The sequence below is a fragment of the Macaca mulatta genome, chromosome 3 (genome assembly GCF_049350105.2).
Source record: "Macaca mulatta isolate MMU2019108-1 chromosome 3, T2T-MMU8v2.0, whole genome shotgun sequence".
In the NCBI taxonomy this organism is placed as follows: Eukaryota; Metazoa; Chordata; class Mammalia; order Primates; family Cercopithecidae; genus Macaca; species Macaca mulatta.
In genome coordinates, this window is record NC_133408.1 from 171,633,155 (window position 1) to 171,657,774 (window position 24,620).

At 46.8% G+C, this 24,620-nt stretch overlaps 1 long non-coding RNA gene across 1 annotated transcript; it reads left to right on the forward strand.

Annotated features, from left to right (window-relative positions):
• Positions 1-330: 330 nt before the first annotated feature.
• Positions 331-23,564, forward strand: LOC106997670 (uncharacterized). The gene is made up of 5 exons (XR_013415822.1): positions 331-487; positions 2,559-2,760; positions 4,327-4,434; positions 7,047-7,233; positions 23,342-23,564. It is a non-coding gene; the product is annotated as an uncharacterized LOC106997670 (long non-coding RNA).
• Positions 23,565-24,620: the final 1,056 nt, after the last annotated feature.

A 24,620-nucleotide genomic window follows, 5' to 3' on the forward strand; every position in this document is an offset into this window, starting at 1 on the left:
ATATATGTGACCTGAAAAAGAAGGCTGGTTTTCTTATATGTCTTGTATACTGATTCTGGAGGCAGTTTCAGAAGCAAAGTTCAACCAATGTTTTGGGTAATAGCAGCAAACTTGGAATAAGCCAACAACATCCTACAGGAATGTTTCAAAGAGCAACCCTGATGTGAATGTACAAATTCCGTCCATTATGGTTTAAAACCATTCTTTCGGAAAGATATTTATTCATATAAAAACATTTCAAAAGGTTCCCTAAATAATAATAATTTGTCCATTATATTTAAGTTTATTTACAAGTGATTTGATCAATTTTCTGCTTACTTGAAATGCTAGGGAATGCATGGGTGGGAGGAGAGGAGGCAACGTTTGGTGACCAGCAGAAACAGAGATGGATAGACTCTTTGATAGAATTGGAATTAGGCATAATTCTCCAGGAGTGCACCTGGGATGCATGGCAAAGTTTATCCTCACAGGATTCCCTCCCTGGCTGGTATGTCCTTCTGATCAGAGATGGGGAATCTAGAGAAAAACACTGCTCTTCTCTCAATGTAACTTGGTGCCAAATCTCATCCTACTGCTTCCTTTCCCTTCTCCTCTTGCTTTGAAATGTCAAATAGGACTAAAGGCCAGATAAATCTGATGAGGCTATTACAAGAAATGCACTCAGTTTTCAGTTGCATGTCTCCACTAAAGTGGATATAAAATAAAAAAGGAACCAGGTAAGATAAAAGTGATTATTTAAAAACAACAAACAAACAAAAAACTGACCAATGATGGAACTGTTTTCTATCTTCATTGCAGTTACACAAGTCTATGCATTTGTCAAAATGCATAAACCTATGCATGAAAAAGAGTAGTTGGACCGTACGTAAATCAGAAACAACTAAATAAACATGAAATAAGCCCAGGCCTTTCCTTGGTAACCTACCAAGCAGGCACCCTGGTGGTGAGTCTTCTGGGTTCCTCTCACAGTTCTGTCATTGCCTGGCACTCATCACCCATCTCTGGCTGCTAAGTTCGTGCCCAACAGGTCTGCAGTTTCTGTACTTGTGAACTGAGGAGCAGGTGGTTGCTGGCTGTGGCAGTCAATCCCACTCTTCTACTTTTATCTTTAAAATACCATAGGAAGAAAGCATGGAAATAAAGAATGATTTTAGTTCCTTGGAAAGGGGTACCAGAAAAGAAATGTATTAGATTGAACCATATAAAATTGTCATTTTTCTAGGTCAAAAATGGTTGAATAGCACCAATTTCGTATGGGCCAACTTAGCACAACCAAACTTCTTTAACTCAGAATAATTTGTGGAAACTTGGTCTGAATTAGTGAAAAATTTGAATTATGAAATCTTTTAAAAGAGATACAATGTCATTACATTCAAGTATTGACAGTGACAGGAAACAGGTCAACAAATAAAGGCTTTCTACAGTCCCAGGAAGGAATGACTGGTTAATAAAGACAATTTGTAATGAGCCTACAAATATGTTGGGTAATTGGGTATTTGAGCCTACAAATATGATGGCCCACTGCCTTGTCCCTGTCACTGAGTGTGATGTCCCTGAAGATGAGGCTGTATGCCCAGCACAGTATCCTACACATGGCAGGAACTGCACAAAGCTGTTGTGAGATTTGAACCTCAATCTCGCATGCTGCCATTTTAAGTCAGAACACTCCGATTCTGTCCTTGGCAGAGATTCATTTGTTTATTCAGGCAACCCTTAATGAACACCTACTATATATCAAGAATGGTCCTAGGAATCAGGGATATAAAAACAAGATGCAGCCCCTGCACTGGAGCTGCTCTGGTGGGAGAGCCAGACGTGTAAACAGAGAATTAGAGCACAATGTAATTAGTGCTAATGGAGGCGTGGGCAGAGCACTCTGGGGGCATGGAGGAGAAATGACTCCTCAGTCTTGCTCATATCCCCCCAGCTGCTCCAAGATGCTTCACATAACTGTGGCGCCTGAAGAAAGAGGCTTTGCCCAAGGAGAAGACAGTGCTGTGTCAGTTCAATGTGTCAGCACACATAGGCACACACACGCACACACACATGCACAGGTGCACACACATGCACACACAAGCACACACAGAAACATGCACACACACATGCACAGGTGCACACACAGTTGCACACACACAATCATGCTCACACACATGCACAGATGCACATACACACACACACACACACACACACACACACACACTTGAAGGCCTCCTTCCCTCCTGTGGAATGGATTATGCCAGCCCTGCCCAATCCTCCTCTCTGGACCACAACTGAAACAGCCCAGGCACTGCTTGATTCAGTAAATGCCCCTGGAGGGTTGGTAGTGGTTGTGGGTGAATTCCTGCATCTCACTACGATCCTTCCCAGAGCCTTTCCTCACAGGCTTCAGGCAGGCTAGGCTGCCTGACAGTCACCATGGCAACAGGCCTCTCTTTACGCCTTCTACACATGTAGGGGGCTTCCTTGCTGGAGTGGGGGCCCCTGACCAGCGCCCCAGCCAAGCCTCAGACTCTGGATCCACCTTCCTGGGTTGTTCCAAGGTCGTTGTCTTCTGCTAGGTATCAATCATGTACGAGGAGCAGGTGGAGCTCTCTTTGTCCAGGCCTGACACCCAGGCTTACTGTGGAATTAAAGAGCTGTGGACAGTAGCTGCTCAAAAGGAAGGTGACAGATGAGTTCCTGAACATACAGGTTGTCAATAGCCAAAGACAAGATGGCCACCTGGGAGAGGAGCTGGGAGCCAGTTGTGGACAAATTCAAGTATGCTGATTGCAGGGTAACCAGGATGACAGAGACTGAAGTGAGGTGGGAACCAAGAAAGTAGGGATGCACAGGCTGGAGAAGAAAAGTGTCGTAGGGAACACACGTGGACTCAATGCACGTTGTATAGGAAAGGGGGTAGATGCAGTCTGTGGGGTTGTTTTAGCACCAGTGACACCAATTATTAGAAGAGAAAAGGCCACCATAATTTCTTTCTTTTTTTTTAAAATTATACTTTAAGTTCTAGGGTACATGTGCGCAACATGCAAGTTTGTTGCATAAGTATACATGTGACATGTTGGTGTGCTGTACCCATTAACTTGTCATTTACATTAGGTATATCTCCTAATGCTATCCCTTCCCCCTCCCACCACTCTACAAAAGGCCCTGGTGTGTGATGTTCCCCTTCCTGTGTCCAAGTGTTCTCATTGTTCAATTCCTACCTATGAGTGAGAACATGCGGTGTTTGGTTTTCTGTCTTTGTGATAGTTTTCTGAGAATGATAGTTTCCAGCTGCATCCATGTCCCTATAAAGGACATGAACTCATCCTTTTTATGGCTGAATAGTATTCCATGGTATATGTGTCACATTTTCTTAATCCAGTTTATCATTGATGGACATTTGGGTTGGTTCCAAGTCTTTGCTATTGTGACTAGTGCTGCAATAAACATATGTGTGCATGTGTCTTCATAGCAGCATTTATAATCCTTTGGCTATATACCCAGTAATGGGATGGCTGGGTCAAATGATATTTCTAGTTTTAGATCCTTGAGGAATCGCCACACTGTCTTCCACAATGGTTGAACTAGTTTACAGTCCCACCAACAGTGTAAAAGAGTTCCTATTTCTTCACATCCTCTCCAGCACCTGTTGTTTCCTGACTTTTTAATGATCACCATTCTAGCTGGTGTGAGATGGTATCTCATTTTGGTTTTGAGATGGTATCTCATTGTGGTTTTGATTTGCATTTCTCTGATAAGGCTACCATAATTTCTTCCCCTTCCTCGTGTTTTGGTAAAGTTTCCTAAGCACCTAAGCCTTTCAAAGGTGAAAGGGGCTGCCTCTGAGGAGGTGAGCTCCTGGTCTACAAAGGTAATTAAGCGGCAGCTAGATGGCCACTGGGTGGGCATCTGAGTATGGGTTGGGGCTTCTAGTGTCCCATCCAAACCTGACTGGCCCCACCGCTGTCCTGTGAGTAGCTGTGATGTGTACCCCATGGTGCTCTCACCTGTAAAATGAGGAATGGAGCTAGGCGTGTCTCAGAACCTGTCTGCTTTACAGCCCTGTGTTCAGACCTCATTTTCTGAACCTGATCCTAATGACAGAGGCTTAACTTTATAGGTTGAAGACCCTTCCTATTTTTCTGAGCACTTTCACATCCATTATCTTGATGTTTCTTCCCCATTACTCTGTGAAGTAAATAGAAAAGATTGGATTCCCGAGGCAGAGGAATTGAAGGGGATTCTCCCAAGGTACCTAGTGAGTTAGCAGCAGAGACAACATGGATGCCAGGTCTTGGGACAGCCAGTCCAGCACACTGTCTGCTTGTGCCTGCTTTTGCCCAGGGCATGTTTGCTGGCTTTTCCACCATGGGCAGATAATGCCACAGAGAGGGGTTATTAGTGAGCAATACCATGCAGCATGCAATGCAGCAGAAACAACACTTAAGTAAAGTAAGCAGAGTTTCCAGAAATAAAAATATATATGTATTTCTAGATCTAGTTGTCAGTTGTTCTCAACTTTGGACTTTGCTACTAGGTAAACTTTGAGACACTAAAATGAAGTTGCTAACAATGTGTAATGTGAATACATGAGTTCTGTAAAAGTGACTTGTGCAAATGGATCTGAGTGCAATATACGTTGAATAATAAAAATGTTTAATAAATCTTAACTGGTTTTCCTTAAAACTCTTAGTGAGAGTGTGGCGATGGGAGGGGTTGGCCAATGGGTCTGCTTAGCATTGCATCCAAGCTGCAAATTCAACAGGAAGAATGTTTCTTGGGAAACTGAAACATCAAATGCTGAATAAGATCTCACTGCTCTGATTCTTTATTTAGGCCCCTGGAGAATAATGTTTCCCGTATGATGACTCAATAAGCTTTAACATCTTCTCCATGTGCTACAGGAAAGCCCCCTTCTCTGACTTCAAATCACCATGTCTCCTCCTTTTATTAAGTTCAGTGGGAACAATGAATACAAATTTGAAACCATACCCTATATATGTATATGACAGACCCTTCAGTGGATTACAACTTTCAGGGAAAAGTCTAAAACATTCAGTGTTGACTTTATCCTTGCCTCCAAGTGAATCGTGATGATAACTAGACTCAGAGCACCTTACTGTTTCTCTCTAGGGGCTGAGATGACCTTTTGTCTTCATCACCAACTCTTGGTGAAGTGGGAAGGAGAGAATGGCTTTTCTGTTCCACTTAGGTCTGCTCCTTGCTCACCTGTATGATGTGGAAGGGATGGAGGGTCAAGGGTAGAAGTAAGGGAAGCTGATGATGGAAGGATGAGGCTAAGCATTCATCATGCAGACGCCCCATCTCACCTTTTCAAGAGGCCAGAGGACTTTGGACTGGGTCCTTTTGCTATAAACATGTCGATCTGTGGTCAAGCTGGACTTAGGGGTAACCTCTGTGGTGCTGATGGTGAGGCACAGGAATCTGGGACCAGTGAGTCTTATATGTAAGTTATCCAAGTAACTTATATGTAAGTTAGAAACCCTGACCATGGAATTTGACACTTATTCACATTGAATGTTGGAAATGTTGGGCTGGGTGGCAGACGGTGTGCTGCTGGGGAGAGAAGAGGCTGTGCTGGTTTGTTGGGCCAGCCTGTTGGCATAAGCAAAGCCCAATATTCTCCATTTTTGCTCTGCTCACTGAATCTCTGGCTCCTTTTCCTAGAGGCTGAAGTTGATCTACATCAGGACAGTCTGGTCTGAACATCGTTGCAGCAGCCCTTGCGGGTGGTCTTTCAGGGTCTGCTTGCCCACTTCTAGGGTCTCAGGCTGTGTGGGCTACCTGGGACATTTTGGAGACAGCCAGTGTTGGAAAGTTCCTTCCTTATGTGGGGCTGAACTACACTTCTTTCCATTGCCCACTGTTGGTTTTAGTTCTTAATCTGGAGCTATACAAGATAGGTCTAGTGTCTCCCATGAGCCACCGCCTCACATACTTGAAGACAGATGCTCCATCTCACCTGATTTCACTTCTCATGACATGGTTTTCAGATCCTTCACTACCCTGACCACGCTTTCCTGGGTGCACATGAGTCTCTTTTTGCTGTGTTTGCACTATGGTGACAGATGTAGACTTAGAACTACATAGGAAGAGGCTTCTTTTCCTTGGAAGGGCTTCTTGTCCTAGGCAGGAGCTCCAAGCCCTGAGAGGAACACGCCCCTTCTTTCAACCCGTGCTCCAGGATAGATAGCCCTGCTCTGTCAGCCTTCCTCACATGGAAGAGGAGGAGGCAGAAGCTTCCCAGGGTATACTCCTGAGAGCAGAGCACCTGTGGGGGCCAGACATGAGACTGGAAGTCGGGACATTGCTCTTATGACCACACACCCAATGCCAACATGATAGAGACGTCTATCTTCCCAATTCTTGTGGCCTGAATCCTTCCTGAAATCAATGCAGGGCTCCAGAAGAGCATGGAGTCCACCAGTCTCCCCCTTAATTCCCTCTTCCATGCAGGATATTTTAGATGGTGGGCATGACTGTGATGACCTCAGCACCATGGTGTGAGGCTGACTCACTCAGCATCTCTAAGCAGACTGAGCTCATCGCAAGCATGGACAGATAATGTGGGCTGAAGGAGACTGAAGGCTTTTACTGGGCATCACAGTGATAGCTTTTTAAATGGTGTTTTTCAAACAATCTCATTCATAAAGAAGAGCTGTAAGTACAGCAAAACATTGTTCTTTTTCTAGAACTATTTCAGATATGTTGCTGAAGTGATGTCTATCACCCTTGAATGCTTTAGTTTACATATCCTATCAACAAAGACATGCTCTTATGTGACCGGAGGACAACCATCAAAGGCAGGAAAGGAACTGATTGAATCCTCAGCCCCCATTCACGTTGTGCCAGTTGCCCCAGGAATAATCTTTATAGCAAAAGGATCTAGTCCAAGATCCCACACTGTATTTACTTGTCTCGTCTCTATAGTGTCCTTCCATCTGGAATAGTTCCCCAGTCTTTCCTTAATGCTTAGGATCTGGATGCTTTTGAAGACTACCGGCCAACTGTTTTAATGCATGCCCCTCACTTTGGCTTTGTAGGACATTTCCTCATGATTAATTTCAGACCATACATCTTTGGCAAGAGTTTCACAGAAACTTCTCATCACATCTTATCAGGCGGCACACGATTCTGTTTTGTCTTGGAATGAGGGATGCTGACTTTGATTACTTGCTTGCGGTAGTGTCTGCCAGGCATTTCCACCATTAAGCTACTCTTTTCCTCTTTGTAAGTAATCATGTGTGGAGATACTTGGAGATCAGCCTTGTTCACTTATCTATTTTTATTGGCATGAGCTCATGGTTTTATATCTTGTTCAATGGATTGCAACCTATGATCTTCATTATTTATTTTTTTTGCTCTGTTTGCCTCTGAGTTGGCCAGTAGGAGTCCCTCCAGGCAGGCTTCTGTGTGCTTTTCTCATCTTCCCTTCACACTTTGAGCACGTCTTTACTTCTGGCACAACGAGACATTCCAGGCTCATCTTGTACTTTCCTGCACCAGCCTGGAGAGTCCTGCTTCCTTGTAGAGAAGAATGCTGTTTAGAAACCCAGATCCAGGAGGTTAGATGTGATCACTGGTGTTGGAGTGTTCCTCAGGCCCTCTTGGGGGACAGAGTGAAGAAATATATACGTGTATGTTTACATATAGGTATGTGTACACATAAAATTGCATTCATATTTACATATTGATTTGTCTATTTATTAAAAATCCCAAGTTCACATATATACTATAAATTCTAACACCTCAGGATTCACTTTAGTTTTTTTTTTTTCCTTTTTATATTTGTGGCTCCCCTCACTGCCAGCAGGAATCCTGGCTGTAGTCATCTTGAACATATTTCCTTAATTGATAAATCTCCCTATGTGTCACCAATCTTCCATTGCTGCCATCACTCCTTCCTGGCATAGATGCCCTCCTCATGCAATTTTGTCTCTAGCCTGTGCTGGGCTGTCCTCTGACCTAAGGCAGAAGCCCTCCCCATTCCTCAGGTCTCCACACTCCATGCTCATTGTCTCATGCTGCCCAAGCTCCTCATCTCCGTGGAGCCCCACACACCATGCTTGGTTCAGCTCTGGTCACCCTCTCATTCCTCTGTCACAGCCTCAGCCTCAATATACTGTTGGTCTCCAACACCTCTGTGGGCCACTGCATCTCCCTCCTGCTCTGGCACAGGTGCCTGCTCTTTTAGGTCTCACTAATGGTTTGCAGACTGAATAGTTTAAGCAGGGAAGGAATAGGAAGGAAGGAAGGAAGGAAGGAAGGAAGGAAGGAAGGAAGGAAGGAAGGAAGGAAGGAAGGAAGGAAGGAAGGAAAGAAAGAAAGAAAGAAGGAAGTAAGGAAGAAAGGAAGGAAGGAAGGGGAAGAGGAAGAGAAAGGAGAAGAAAGAGGAGGAGGAGGAAGAAGGAAGAAGAAGGAGGAGGAGAAGAAGGAAAAGAAGAAGGAGGAAGAGGAAGAGGAGGAGGAAAAGAAGAAGAAGCAGAAAGGAGGAGGAAAAGAAGAAGGAAGAAGAAGAAGAAGGAAGAAGAAGAAAAAGAAGAAGAAAAGAAGAAGAAGAACAGGGAGAAGAAGAAGAAAAGATGAATAGAGAGTGCTTCTTGGATCCTGAACTGCGGAGGGTGGGTCCTTCCTCCTCTGGTCCAGTGAATAGGTAAGGACTGTCACCTGGCAAATGGTGGGATGTGCAAAGGCCCGGTTAGCCAGGCAACCTGTATGTTGGCACGTTAGGGTAAAGTGCAGTGGGGATGGAGGCTGCCTTTGGGTAAAATGTAGATTATCCCATTCTGAGGCACATTAATGAACTGCTAATTGTGCTTTCTGAATGCAATTTGGTGCCAGTTGCAGGAATAACTCTGGCACCTGCTTGGACTTTAGACTTGCAGATTAACTCACATGGAAAGAGTAGAAAAACAGGGAATAATTTGTTCTCTAATAAGCCACTTGGAAGCCAACTCATTTCTACAGTTGGTGTCAGAAAAGTGCAGCTCAGTGATTGGAACAGGAAACTGTGTATCTGGTACGCAGAGTTCTGTGCTGTATCTGCCAGGACTTGCTGAGCAACTCACCTCACTTTGCATCTACTGGCCTCAAGTTACCTTCCCACTATTAGGGATAAGAATACTTTTATTCAGTTTGGACAAACTGGATCTGAAGAACCCCGTGTTTTGCATCTGTCACTTAGAGTCACATGGACAGCTCTGATAAATACGCCCAGAAGCCAGGAGAGCAGAAAGTGAGCGTCTGCATTTATGAGCAGTTCTCAGGGATGTGATTCTCAAAGTGGGTCCCCTGTACCAGAAACATTGTCATCACCTTGGATGTTGTTGGAGATGCAAATCCACAGGCCCCACCCAGACCTACTGCACCAGACACTGAGGGTGGGGTCTAGTAATCTGTGGCTTAACAAACCCTCTAGGTGATCTGATGCACGATGAGGTTTGAGAAGCACTGACTGTTCTAGGAAGTGTGGATCTGTCAAGCAGTGTTTACTGAGTATTAAGTTACTTAACAAGTGGTTACTGGGGTCATACTATGTGCCCTACAATGTGCTAGGCACTGTGGGTTGAATAATTAACAAGACAGCCCTCACAGAGCTTATTGTTTAATAAGTGATGCATTAAACAAGCAAACAGGTGTAATGCTGGGAATGAAAAAGCAGGTGCTTGGAGGGTGAACAGTGCAAGGTGCCTGTTTAGGTAAGGCAGTCAGAGAAGGCCACTCAGAGGAAGTGGCATTTATGCCTCAGCCATGCTGTCAGGAAAGCCAGGGAACATTGGCTGGAGGGAGGTGCAGTGTAGGGGCATTTGTGCCAGATGAAGATGGGACTTGAAGCTCAAAACCACAGGAGCCTCTCCTCATCCTTCCTTGCCTTTTCTGAGACAACTCTGGAGGAGGGGTGGTGACTCCCTGGCACAGGAACTCTGTTTATCATCTAGCTGAGTGGAGATAGCATCATCATCATTTTCCAGGGGCCAGATATTTGCAATATTAAAAAAGAAATCATGTGATTTGCTGACAGCACTTAATGGGTAATTCAAGGGGCCTTATTATTCCTATACATCATACCTGGCTTGTGACAGGCAGTGAGCTCTCTGGCACAGAAGGAGAGCACACGTGCCTTCGGTTTGGGCTTTTTCGTTCCTGAGTGACAACTGACAACTAAGATCATGTTTGGATGGGTGGCCTCGAGTCTTCATTAGGGGCCACTTGGTGCTAAGGGATGCAGTTGAGGGACCCTCTGAAGGTAGGGACTGACTCATGGCTGTTCAACCCAAGGTCTCCTACAGAGAGAGCAGCCAGAGAAAGTACTCCCACACCTGCTGACTGCTGACCCGGTGCGGGCAGGGCATGAGGTGTGCTTCTCCTCCTACGGGAGTTGGTCAGAGGCTCTATCTTATAGTTTTGAGATGAGGGCACATCTTCATCACTGAGCAATATTTTTCATTCTCTGTATGTGTGTGTGTGTGCGTGCATGTGTGCATTTTTTTATCCACTTGGGTTGCATTCTTCACCATTCTTGGACAGGCATTTACTTCCCCAGAACAGCATCTGGCAGAAGAGAAGACAACTGTGGAATGAATGGATGGATGCATGGATGGATGGGGAACTGCCCTGAAACTCAGGGAGCACAGGTCTTTGGAGCGGGAGCAGAGTTCACATCCCAGAGAGGACAGCGCCCTTGGGCATTTGTCTTGTGCTTGGTTGGGACTGCCCCACTATATTTGGAGACCTACATTGGGGGTTCCTCAGCTCTTGGAAGGGTGACCTCGATGGCTAGGTGGCATATGCCTAGCACTGAGCCTAGCACACATTAGGCATCCAAAAAGCTGCTGTTGCATGACTGCATTCAATCATTTTTTTTTCAGGTCAGGGATTATTATTTGTAACATATCAACCTTCCTGGGCTCCCCCTGGCTAGTGCAGAGTGGGATGCAGGACAAGGCAAAGCCCAGAGCGCGATGCTCACCTCCTGTTTACCCCTCCAAGGAATACCACAGACAGTGTTGTAGGGAAAGAGATCCCAGAAAGGATGCAGGAGCATGACTCTTTCCTGGATTGGCCCGGGGCTTTTCTGTCATTCACATGTGCATCTTGTGTACCTTTTTTTCTCCTTGGAAAGCAAATATGGCCTTGTCTGTTTGCCTACATCTGGTCTCAGGACACTGCCCAACTAATCACATTGAGGCAGTGAGGGGCTGGAACAACTGCCCCTCTTGATCCCATGATTGGGAAACTATGAATATGCCTGCCTTTCCTCTTAGCTCTTGGTCATCCTGAAGGAGGCTAGGAAGGCCCATCTGTATAAGGGGGTAGTTGGCGTGAGATGAAATAAGTCTGCACAGCATTATTTACAATAGCTAGAAAGTGGAAGCAACTCAAGTGTCCAGTGATGCACTGATGGGGGAATGAATAAACAAAATGTGGTAAGTACACATGCAGAATTGTTATCCAGACTTTACAAAAAAGAAAACCATGATGCATGCTACAGCATGGATGAGCATTGAAGACAAGCTAGATAAAATAAACTAGTCACAAAAGGGCAAACACTGTATGATTCCACTTATATGAGATGTCTAGAATGGGCAAAATAATGAAGACAGAAAGTAGAAAAGAAGTTACCAGGGATGAGGGGGAGGGGGGAATGGGGAGCTGTTGTTTAGTGAGTGTGGAGTTTCCATTTGGGAAGATGAAAAAGTTCTGGAAATGGATGGTGGTGATGGTTGCAGAACAATGGGAATGTACTTAATGCCACTGAACTGTATACTTAAAAATGGTTACAATGGTACATTTTATGCTTTATCTATTTAATCACAACTTTTGAAAAAGTCTGCAGAGGAGAGACTTGGTGATATAGTTTGGCTGTGTCCCCACCCAAATCTCATCTTGAATTGTAGTTCCCTTAGTCCCTGCAGGTTGTGGGAAAGACCTGGAGGGAGGTATTTGAATCATGGGAGCGGGTCTTTCCTTTCCCATGCTGTTCTTGTGATAATGAGTAAGTCTCATGAGATCCGAAGGTTTTATAAAGGGTGCTGCCCCTGCACATGCTCTTTTGCCTGCCTCCATGTAAGACGTGCCTTTGCTTCTCCTTTGCCTTCCACCATGATTGTGAGGCCTCCCCAGCCATCTGGAACTGTGGGTCCACTAAACCTCTTTCATTTATAAATAAATTATCAGTCTCGGGTATGTCTTTATTAGCAGTGTGAGAACGGACTAATACACTTGGTGTCGCAAGTTGTGCCTTCTGGATGCAGATGCTGGGATGGAGTTTGGTCTATGAGATGTTGTTAGGGATCAATACCTCTGAAAAGAAAGGGACGAAGTAGGACTGAGAAAAGGCAGAAGCTGAATTGAGTCTGTCACACAGGTCCCCAAAAGCCTCGGAAGTTTTGGAGTGTGAATTGCCCATCAGGACAAAATGATCAGGCCTCTGATGCCTGTGCCTCTCTCAGATCCCTGATGTGGCTCAGTTGAAGCTGACCTTGAAGGAGCTGTCAGTTGTGAGGTGGGGAGGGGAGGGTCTCTACTGACCACAGAAATGGGGAATCTCAGTGGCACTTTTCTGTCTACCACAGTGGGGAGATAGCAGGTCAAAGAGTGCTATGCAGAATGGTTAAGCTGTTGATGCCTTCATTTAACAGGTTGGTATCTCTGATACCCTGTCATGGGGTGAAGTCACTTGCACATCCAGTGAGCAAGTCTAGAACCATCTTCTTCCAACTCTCAGCCCACACCCCTTGCAGCTTTCCTTGCCAGTCAGAGCTCAGATCCCATACTTAGCTCAGTCTCTCAGCTGTGGGGTAATCAAACCCACCACACTACCTCATGGAATTTCCAGGAAGATAAAGTCAGGTACTTTAGCTTTATGCAAAACAATACTCTGAATGACTCAAAAGGAAAAACAGGATTGTTCCCACGTCAAACGGGGAATTTGTAATACAGCAGTAATAATAATTCAGAAATGAATGGATTTGAGTGCTAATTCAACAGGTGCTTCACTAGGAGTGTTTGAGCAGATAATGATTTTTATACTTTATGCCCCATGCATCTGATTCGCCACACATTTGCTGAGCACCTATTAAGTGCATAGCACTCTATGGGATACAGACAGGGAGATAGGAGGGTACCAGCCCTGGAGTATGTTCCTTCCCCTGCAGAAGCAGGACAAGCTAACAGCTGCAACAGGCAGCATCTGAGCAAGATGAGGGCAAAGGTGCTGGGCCCTGCATCAGCCTGAGCCCTCTGAAAAGCACTGCTTCCCCACGTTCCACTCAAGGGCCATGAACTGTCTATCGAGCAAACTTTTAATGAAAAATAACAGTTTAACCAAAAAGTCAATATCAATTTCTCTGCCCCAAGTCACAAAGATTTTCAATCCTTCAAACTCCATCTGAGCATCTGTGTCCAGAAGCTCAACCTGCAAGGCCAGCTCTCTCCTCTGCAGACTCATTTCTATCCCACAGCAAGTTGTCACTGTCTGTAAACAGGACCTTCCTGGACCCTCCCACAGAATAACAAAAAGGGACTGTGTGTGTTTCCTAGGGTGAAACTGGGTGGCCTAATACAGCAGAATTCTGTTGTCTCACAATTCTGGAGGCCAGAAGTCTGAAATCATGGTGTTGGCAGGGCCACACTCTGGGTTGCTGCTAATCCTTGGTGTTGCAGCAGCTGCATGACTCCAGTCTTGCCTTCATCTTCACATGGAGTTCTCCTTGTGTCCCTGAATCTTCACATGACAGTTGATATGGTTTGGCTGTGTCTCCACCCAAATCTCATTTTGAATTGTAGCTCCCATAATCCCCACGTGTTCTGGGAGGGACCTGGTGAGAAGTAATTGAATCATAGGGGCAGGGTTTTCCCATGCTGTTCTCGTGAGAGTGAATAAGTCGCATGAGATCTGGTGGTTTTATCAAGGAGAGTTTCCCTGCATATGCCCTCTTGCTTGCTGCCATGTAAGACATCACTTCGCTCCTCCTTGCCTTCCAACATGATTGTGAGGTCTCCCCAGGCATGTGGAACTGTGAGCCAATTACATCTCTTCCCTTTATAAATTACCCAGTCTTGGGTATGTCTTTATTAGCAGCATGAGAATGCACTAATAGAACTGTATTAGTACACTCCAGTATGACCGCATCTTAATTAGTTACATCTGTAATGACCCTATTTCCAAATAAATTCACGTTCTGTTGTACTGGGGATCAGGAATTCAATGTATCTTTTTTAGGTAAGACATGATTCAAACCAAAACAGGAACCCAGAAAATATACTAGCTTTCTTGTAGACACAGGCCAGGAGTAGTTGGGTGTGTCTGACTTGGGGGTGTTTTTCTGTGACTGTGTGTAAGGTACGTCATAGTTCTAAGTTGATGGAACACCAGAATCTGCAGACTTTGCCAAACATTCACACTGAACTACTATTTACATTTTTATTTTCAAGCCAATTATTTAAGTACAATTGGCCCTTGAACAATACGGGGTTTAGGGGTGCTGAACACCCCCACATAGTTGAATATCCAAGAATGACTTTCGATTCCCTAAAACCTTAACTACTAAAAGTCTACTGTGGACTGGAAACCTTACAAATGCCATAAATAGTTGAATAAAACGTTTTGTATGTTATATGTACTTTATACTGTGTTTTTACAACAAAGTAAGCTAGAGGAAAGATATTGTGATTAAGAAAACCTTAAGGAAGAGAAAATATATTTACTATTCGTCATCATAACATTTTCATCCTTGTTATCTCCACGTTGAGGAATGGAAAGCGTTGGTCTTGCTGTCTTAGGGTGGCAGAGTTGAAAGAAAATTCACGTCCAAGCGGTCTTGTGCGGTTCAAACCCATGTTGTTCAAGCTCCACTGTAAAAGCATATGCCTTAATGATGGCCTCAAGCATAGTTGGGACATTCTTGCCTTTCAGACTAGGATGCTAAATGTAGCAAATACTTTATTGAGGGAAGGCCATAATTAAAGAAACACTGTCCCAAGAACTGAGCTGGGAAAAGGAGCAGATTTAATGGTTTGTTCCTTTTGACCTGCTGTGGGTATTTGCTGGCATTTTGTTTTCAGTAGCATAAGAGCTTACCTATCTCAGCTTGTGATTATGTCTGTGTATTAGTCTGTTTTCACGCTGCTGATAAAGACATACCCAAGACCAGGAAATTTACAAAAGAAAGAAGTTTAATGGACTCACAGTTCCACGTGGTTGGGGAGGCCTCACAATCGTGGCAGAAGGCGAAAGGCACCTCTCACGTGGTGACAGACAAGAGAAGAGAACCTGTGCAGAGGAACTCCCCTTTATAAAACCATCAGATAGCGTGAGACTCATTCACTGTCACAAGAACAGCATGGGAAAGACCCAGCCCCATGATTCAGTTAGCTCCTACTGGGTGCCTCTCATGACACATGGGAATTGTGGGAGTTATAATTCAAGATGAGATTCGGGTGGGGACACAGCCAAACCGTATCAGTGTGTGTGTGCATGTTGTGTGTATGTTAGAGTGTTGGGATTATTCATTTCCATTTCTACTTGCTGTTGGTGTGTGAGGTGTGAGGGGGCACATAGGGAAGATACCATGCATTTGAAATCTCTCTCCAAAACAATAAATGTCAAAAACTACATGGAGGCTGGAGGGCATTCTGTCCCTTGGCAAAGGACACACTCAATGGTGACCGAGCATAGTGGTGCTGACTGTACCCCCTGGCCATACCCCTGACCCTGGGGTGAGCAGATCTCTTGCCTGGCTGCTGTTTCTTTCTGGGATACTCCTTCCCTGTTCCCAGGAGATGCCCTGGCTCAAGGGCACTTTCCAGAGTGGAACTTTCTGCTGCTTCTTAAAGTTCTTCCCGGCCTAGTTGCTAAGCAATGCTGGTGCTCACCAGAGGGGCTGCTCCTGCTCTGGGCACAGGTTCACCATCCCATCTGCAATTTAAATTCCCTGACAGGCAGAGGCAGCCGAGCTGTTCACTGGAGATTGCAAAAAGTTAGATTGAAATACAGGGAATATCCAATGCCTCGAGCCCTTCATAAATTATCCTTTGATAGTAACTGGGAGAGAGATGAGAAAAGAGGGAGTGAGAAGGTGCCAGAGAGGGGAAAGCGTTGCAGTTTAGACCTACACACTGGATTTACCTTTGATCAGTGTTCTCCATTCCCCCTTTGCCCTAGTGTGTGCTCACTCTCAGTCCTCTCTCTGGACCTTCTGGCTGTCTCCAGTCATCTCCCTTATTCCACCTTGTTAGTGAGCTTCTGAGCATCTCTTTTGCTTTTCCCATGGCTGTCTGGACATGAAGAAGCAGGGACAAAGCCACTGACTGTTTAGCAGGACCACACAGGTTCCACTGTGGCCAAGTCCCCAAGGGCGCCTCTCCTGGGGCAGCCTGCAGCCCTCCAGGGCCTGGCAATGAGAAGCTCCCTTAGCAATGTCCAGAGCTACAACTGTCTTGACAATGGCTGGACAGCCTGCTGAGGCCCCAACTGAAATTCTTGGGGGCACCCAGGCTCCTTGGAGCCCAGCAGAGCCCCAGGGGAAGCTGTGCCCCTCAGCCTCCTGCAGGTGATTCGTAGTGAAGGAGGCATGGAGCTGGGCTGCACCATCTCTTCAATTTCCCAGCTCGGATCCATGAGGCATCAGAATCAGGCACTGCCAAGGAGCTTGCAGAATCTGCCTCACTGGAGATTGGATTCTGGGATTAGTTCTCTCCTTCAATCTTTCTCCTCTCCCATTTCACTCTTTGGGTCCTGTCTTTTTAGTTTCAGTGTCCTCCAATTTTAAAAACATCCTCTTTCATTTGTTTTTCTCCCTATTCCTCAAACACCACTATTAAGTCATTGGGCATTACAGGTTCTGCCAGGGAGGACTGACAGCTGGGTTCAGGACCTTCCAGTGTAAGGCAGACAACTGTGACCAAAACTGGTTCATGGAGACACTGGCTATTTCCACTGACATGCCACACTTGGGCCCTGCCTGGTGGCCTGTGGACAATAGAACCTGGCCTTAAGGAGCCTTCAGCCTTCAACTGGGTTATTTGTGCCTAGTGTGCTGTAAGGTTAGGGCTGACAGACAAAAGTACAAAGATCTTGGGTGTTGAGGGAAGTTAAGAAGAAGCCATTTTACACTTACTAGGGGGGCTATAATCCAGAAACAAGATAACAAGTGTTAGTGAAGACGTGGAGAAACTGGAACCGCCATACAATGCTGGTGGGAATACAAAATGGTACAACCTCTGTGAATAGTTTGGCAGCTCTTCAAAAATATAAACACAAAATTACCATAGGATCTGGCAATCCTACTGCTAGGTAGATCCTGAAAAAAATTGAAGGCAGGGATATTTGCACATCAATGTTCATAGCAGCATTATTCACAACAGCCAAAAGGTAGAAGCAACCCATGTGTGCATTGATGGATGAATGGATAAGTAAACTGTGGTATATCCATACCATGACATATTATTTAGTCATCAAAAGAAAGGAAATTTTTATATATGCTACAGCATGGATAGACTTTTTGAAAACATCGTACTAGGCTAAATACACCAGACACAGAAGGACAAATACTGCATATTCCATTTATAAGAGAAACCTAAAATAATGAAATTCATAGAGACAAAGTAGATTAGAGGTTATCTGGGGATGGGGACAGAATTTGTACTGGGGATGATGAGACAGTGGTGATGGTTACACAATATTGTGAATGCACTTAATGTCACCAAATTGAATGCTGACAAATGGTTAAAATGATAAAAAATAAGTTATGCATATTTTGCCATAATAATAAAAATGAATGGCATAAAGCAGCCAGTGTGGTGAGGGGGAGCTGGGAGGAAGTTCTCCTGTGATAAGTGGGAGGGTGAGGAGGGCAGAGGCAGCCATCAGAATGTCAGTGCTGAAAGGCACCAGACTTGCTTTGAGGAGGGCAAAGGGACACCACGTGTGGAGACGAGGCTGAGAAATAGGACTGAACGCTGAGCGTGAGTGTGAGTCCATGCCACATGTGATGTCGGGAGAGGGCGTGAGTTATGCAGGTCACCAGGTAGAAGTGAGGAAGGTCCGTAGAGAGCCTGAAATCCTGATCTTACTCTGCAGATAACAAAACAAGACCCAGAGACTTTCCCAGGGTTTGGAAGGAAAATAAAAAGGAGGATGAGTCTTTGGCCATCCCATAGGGGATTCAATTTCAGCCAAATGGCATTCCACCCAGACCCTTCCCAATATTAGTTTCAAATGAAGTTCTGGGGAGGAGCTGATGGAGGACAATGGAGATGAGCTAAAAGGGAGCACTGGCCTGGAGGGCGTGCTGATCAGGGTCTGCAAGTGTTTTTGTCCAGCCTGTCCAGTTTCCATCTCCTGCCACCTCCCTAGTCCTTCTAGGGCATCAATCGCCCCATCACCCCTGTTCCAAATGGAGCCTTGGAGACCTGCAGTGGTGGCGTGCTCTGTCCCTGTGGATGGGAGCGCAGGGGGAGAAATAGCCTGGAGCTGCTCACCGGAACAGCTTGACACCAAGAACGAGGATCTCAGTCCAGATATGAGGGTTTGGAGAAAGCTTGCTAGAGGACAGGCAGTATTCTCAGAGCTGCAGGTGGAGGACAGGACTCTTAGCATCCATAATGCCCTTGGAGCTGGAATTTTGACTAGATTCTCTTTCATGGTGTCCAGTGGCTTGTCTTTGTCTCTCTCCTCCTCACACTTGCCTTCTTTCTCCACCTGCTCCTGTCTCTTCAGTCCTCCCTACAGGAAGCCCCAGGCAGTGTTTCTGAGGCAGGTGGCCATGGATGGATTCCAGCCATATTCAAAGCCACTAGCCCTGTTTTCTCAGGTGAGCCAGACGCGTTCTATTCCACCATTTGATCTTTATGCTGCTCATGCATCTTGTTACAAATAGCTCAACCTTCCCTGTGTTGACTGCAGCACTAGGACATTACAGTAATGTGCCCATTCAAATCAAGTGGATGCAAAGATCGCTACAGCAGCTTTTAGCCACGGAACATTTAGCCGTCAATAATAGTATTTCGGGTCCCTCAGGGACATTCCTCTGCTGATGCACCTGGGATGCCTTTTTCCTCCTCCCCACCACAACGCCCAGAACTAAGGAGGGACAAAAATGACTTTTGTTGATGAGGAAACAGAAATTCAAGTAAGGGAACATCATGCAGAAAATAAGAGGGTTAGGCCTGATAGGACCACGATGATCATGATAACAACAACAATAATTTTGTGCACTTCTGTGCTGCTTACTGAGTGAAGCGGGTTACTTGCATTGGGGTAGGTTTTACACCCCCAATTTCTGGATGAGGTGAGGCTGAGGGGGTCAGTAGCTGTCCTAGGCACAAGGAGAATGCCACCTTACAGTTTGTTCACCAGTTCTTCCCAAAGCCTATGCTTGTGATCTGACAAGGAAAGCAACTCAGGGCTGGCTCCATGAACATTCTAAAATCAGAGAGGCTTCCTTTCCCTGCTGCCTCCAAGGCCCCATGCTAGGACCCTCCAGCTGGTGCTGTCCGGGGACCTCTTCCCCGGTCCCTCCCGCTTTCCTCGAGCAGTATTCCCCTCACCCCCCTCCTGCTCCAGCCCCAGCCAGTGTCCCTGGTGGATTTTCACTGAATATGTTGCCCCCACCACCAACAGCATTTTTATTTGCACATCCTTGGGGATGCCTTGCCTGAAGGAAGGAGTCCGTGGGATTGTCCAGAGATGAGAGGGAAATATTGCACAGTGGGAGTCCCAGCAGGGGCGAGGAGCAGGGGAGATGGCCGGAGGCTCTGTCTCCACCCTCCTCTTACCACTGCCAGTTTCCAGGGAAAGCCAACCCAGACAGAGCAGGGCAGTGGCACTACTGCTTGCTAATGCTGTAGCACATCTGGTACCTCAGTGAATTTTCCAGGACATGAGAGGCCCATGTAATAGGTCAGGAAACTGAGCCACAGAGAGGACATGTGACTTAGCACAAGGGAAAAGAGTGGTTGAAATGGAACCAGATTCCAGGAGGCCTCATTCCCAGTCCTGTACTCTTCCTGCGGAGACACCATGCTTTGAACCAAGCTCAAAGTTGCCAAAGTGAACATTTTAAAACTTCTCCCAGGGCTCAAGAGATGGCCGAGTGAAATCTCCAGACACTGCGGCTCCCACAGACTCCTTAATGGGCCCTTCACTTCATGGGCACAGTTTGGTGGTTGGGGTGAGAGGAGCTTCGTGGAGAGGACAAAGGATGGGGAAGGAGCCTAAATCCCAAATGTAACTATTTTGACCTAAATCCCAAATGCAAGGATTTTGTCCTAAATCCCAAATGCAAGGATCCCCTCCCTTTCCTCACAGAGTTCAGGCGGCCCCTCTTCCTTCTCCCAGGTTCTATACCCTCCTGTCTGAGTCAGAGCACCCTGGAAAGGGAAAGTCCTCTGGATGCGTTAGCGGCGGCAGGCTTTACTAAGCCGGCTTCTCTGGTGGGTGCGCGCGGCTGCGGGTTCCAAGCTCGGGCTCTGTGCCGGCCCGGGCTCGTGCTTCCTCGTTCTAGCAGCAGAGGGCGCGCCTGTCCTTGGAGAAGGAACCGCGCGGCCGCAGCCCCTTCCTCGCCAACTGCTGGCTGCCTGGGGACCGGCGTGGGAAGCCGGGAACAGTGGCTTTGCGGAGGGCGACCCAGGTGGACAAAAGAGCTCGGCACACCGTGTGTCCCCAGGCCCGCTTCCTCCGTGCGCCCCTGTCATCTGCTCCATCTCCGGGAAGCAAAGGGACTTGGAGTGTGGCACAAAGAGCAGAGACGCAGCGGCCGGGTCACCAGGATGGTGTCCTCACCTGAGGCCAGGCCACACCTAGGCCTCCCCACACGCTGCTCCTATAGGAGTGCCACCAGAACTCACTCCAAAAAGGAATGGACGGCGAGGGTTTGTAAATGGGACAGCACTCTGGGAGTGCAAAGCCTGGGACCGGTCCCGGTGGCAAATTGGCCAGTCCTGGAGCCTCTATGTGCCCAGTTTCTGTATAATGCAAGGACGCTGAATGAGGACATGGTCCCTAAAACCCTTCCAGGGCCAGCATCTGGGATCTCATGCTTACATCATCTTGTCCTTCCTTTCCATGGACTCCGCCTGTTGGACAGAGTCCACTGACGTGCACCTGCCTGAGCTGAGCGGGGAGGGGCCAAAGTTGTCCTCTGTGAAGTCACAGAGAGCCCGAGAGCAGCAGGGTCGGTCCTCCTGCCTCTCATCTCGCGTTCCTCCTGCTCACAGGAACCAGAATCCCTACCAAGTTTCCATCCTAGAGACAGTCGAGGTGACTCATTTCACCCCCTGGTGGGCTTGGTTGGCCACACTCATTGGGTGCGGCACCTCTGATGTGGGAGGCAGGGGTCGGTGGAGGGGAAGCACTTCCTCCACCGGGGGCCAGGTTGTGGGAAAGGCTGGGAAAACACACGCTCTGACGCAGGCTCTTCTGTGACCTACCTTGGGTACACCGGAGAAATCCTTCAGCATCCCTGAGCCTCCATTAGCCCGTCATGAAACGAGAGGTTAGAGATGGTGTCCACATCCCTTTACTGTTTTGATGTCTGCACTTGGTGAATCCCAGTCAAGCACACCTAACCACTGCCTCTCTGGAAGCAAGGCTCTCTCTCTCTCGCTCTCTCTCTGTATGTACATGATGTGCAAATGCACATGCAATAGAAATACAAGCACCATGCAGACTGCATAGGTAGGCATCATCAATAAACATTTATTCAGCACCTACACTCAGAAACTCACGCACATTTACAAGCCAACATATCCTGCTATACACATGTACAAAAAAGATCACATTGACCCCTAAGGCAAAGAACCACTCGCTTGAAGAAGCTTCTCTTACAAGATATTAATAAAATACACAGGCACATTTTAACTTTAAAAACTCTGGAGAAGGAAAGAAGGAGGGTGAAGAGACGGGGCTGGAGGGTGGAATGGGTAAGGCTAATCACAAAGTACTTAGCCCATGCATCTGGGCCTCTCTGTAAGCACCATATTTCACGATACCTTCAGCCTGATTTTCCAACTCATTGAAAACACTTGCCAGCTGCTGCTGAGTGACTCCATTTACCGTTTACATGAGCTCGCTCTAACAGGTCCCCCTGGAAGGTAGTTCCTGAGGAGAGTTATGGGTGGAAATGGAGTTGGAGGCCCTAGATCTTGGAATTTTGATCGGGGAATGGGAGAAGGCAGAGTAGGGTCATCACCCAGGAGGGAGAGGGTGGGGCAGGCCAGGAGGGATGGTGGGAGGTTCTGGTAACTTCCACGGGCACATCTTGGATAGGAATTCTTTGTGGTGGGTAGTGTAAACTTTTTTCACCTCCATCACCCCACATGCAGACTCAAATATACAGACATGTGAAATGACATATGGGGATTTCATAGTACCTCACAGGATGGCTCCCAGGAGCTGGTCCTCTTGCAGATATGTTAGTTATCTGCCTCTGCATTGATGAGCAGAGTGTTCCCTTGCAGGACCCCATCTGTCGTAAACACCACCTCCATGGGTCTGCCATGATTCCCTCTGTTCTCTCCTCTCAATCACTGCAATGTGGGTCCCTAATGCTGCAGGCTGCTCCTCTCCCATTTCCCCCTCCTGTCCTGTCCCTTTTTTTCTGTCCTCCTCTGCCTGTGACAGAAGCTTCTGGAAGAAAAAGGAGGCTCTCCTATTAGCACATTTGTATGAATAGATGGGTTTGACAGGGTGCTGGCATGCTAAAATGATAGATAATCCTCCCGGGAGGAACTGAGACGCTGAGCAGCTACGTTGTGATTAGAAAGCACGGGGGAATTTCCAGGAAGGTGAAGGCTGGCTTTTCCTGGTGAGGCATCCAGGGACCTCGTCAGCCACAGGTCAGATACTGACCCCTTCGGCTGGTTAATCCGGTCCATTCCCATGGTAGCCTGTAATCAGTCCACAGTCTGGGATCAAAGTTTAGCAAGTCCTCCATGTTTTTCCCACACAGACAGGGGCCTGAGGACCCCCACCCCACTATTAGAGACCCCTCAATCTTTGCCTTCAACTCCAAAGCCAGACCCAGATCTGTACAGGCTGAGAGAAAATCTTCAGGGAAACCTTTTGCCTTTGTAGCCATGCCAGTCACAACCCCAGGCTGTGGCGCTGGGCTTCTCCCAGTCTGGTTATGTGGGGATCTCATCATCAGAACTCATCTGTATTACCCCGATTAGGTGACTCTGGATCAGCCAGGTGGCATGGAGGAGGCCTGCTCTTTCCCCGCTCCCTCCCTGGGGCACCTGCCTTCAAGGTCTGCTCTGCTGTCAGCACCTCCTCCTTGCTCCTAAGCTCCACAACTTCACTTAATCAGCTTCCTCCGCTGCCTCTCATTTCCAGCAGGGTGTGGCTGTGCTGGGAAAGAGACTTGGCCTGCAGCCACACAGTGATTCAGAAGACGCTGAGTGAGGACCTCTGTGTCCCTGCTCCAAGGACTCGGAGATGACCCGTCCCAGGACACTCAATCCTGCCTGCAGATGCTAGGCTCTGAGGAGATGCCTGCTATAGCACCAGCACATTCTGCAGAAATGTTTTGAAATGCGTTAATAAATAACTGGAGAACAGTATCTATACAATTACCTAGATTTGCCTGAACTTTGCAGGGCAACTAAACAAACAGACATATTATACGTTCGCAGAAAGGCCACAGTACAGAAGACAAACCGAGGCTTGGTTACCCTGAGGATCAGCAGCCGGATCTTTTTCTGAAACAAATTTCCTGCCAGAGAGTCCCTGATATCTGTGATGCAGTATTTCCCTAGTTTTTATTTCTACTTCAATGAGGCACCTCAATGTGAGTTTCCTTTGGGAAAAGAAAATCAAATGTCCCCACAGCTTTGTGCCCAGTTGTGAAGGACAATTTCAGCATTGATCACCTGTCTGGACTCTTGTGGGGAGGAGGCCAGTGGGCCTAGTAAGACCCTTAGCACACTCGGGCTGTCTAGCCTTAAGGAAACCAGACCTGCCAGGAAAGCCGGAAAGCTATGAAGAGATTTTTCTCTGCCTTCCTTGGGGGACAGTCTTCCAGAGCAACAATGCACCATGCATTGACAGAAAACTCATTATGTTCAAGGTGCTGGGAGAAGCTAGTTGCAGATACTTAGAGCAGTAAGTCTTTAAGTTAGACGTAAGGAAGGACTTCCAGCTATTGGTATTGATATAGTGGGACCCAAGCTTGCTTCACAGCTTGCAGCATCAGGGAAGGATGAGATCATTCTCGAGAACATTTTGAATAAAGGCTTAGAGGGACTGAATATTTAACGATCCCGTTAACATTTCTCCCTGTCTTCCTCCTGCTTTCCAGGATGATACCGATGTATGATTTTTACTTAAGGCCCTCCCCCATTCTCACAGACACACCTGGAGCCTGGCAGGCCTTGGCATCAGTGGCTGTTGTCATGGCGGGGAGAGCTGAGGTGACCTCTGTGACTGCCCTGGGCACAAGGACTGTGGTTCTGTGAATCCTCCCTAAGCCCGCTGGTGGGGCCCCTTTGCTGCCACTTCAAGTCAGGTTTCCCGGCTCAAGTAAATTCTGAAGCGGATTGACCTAATTTCCAGAGTCTAAAGGGTGACAAAAAGCCCCAGTCAAAACTCCTGTAAGTGGGTGATAAACAGTCTC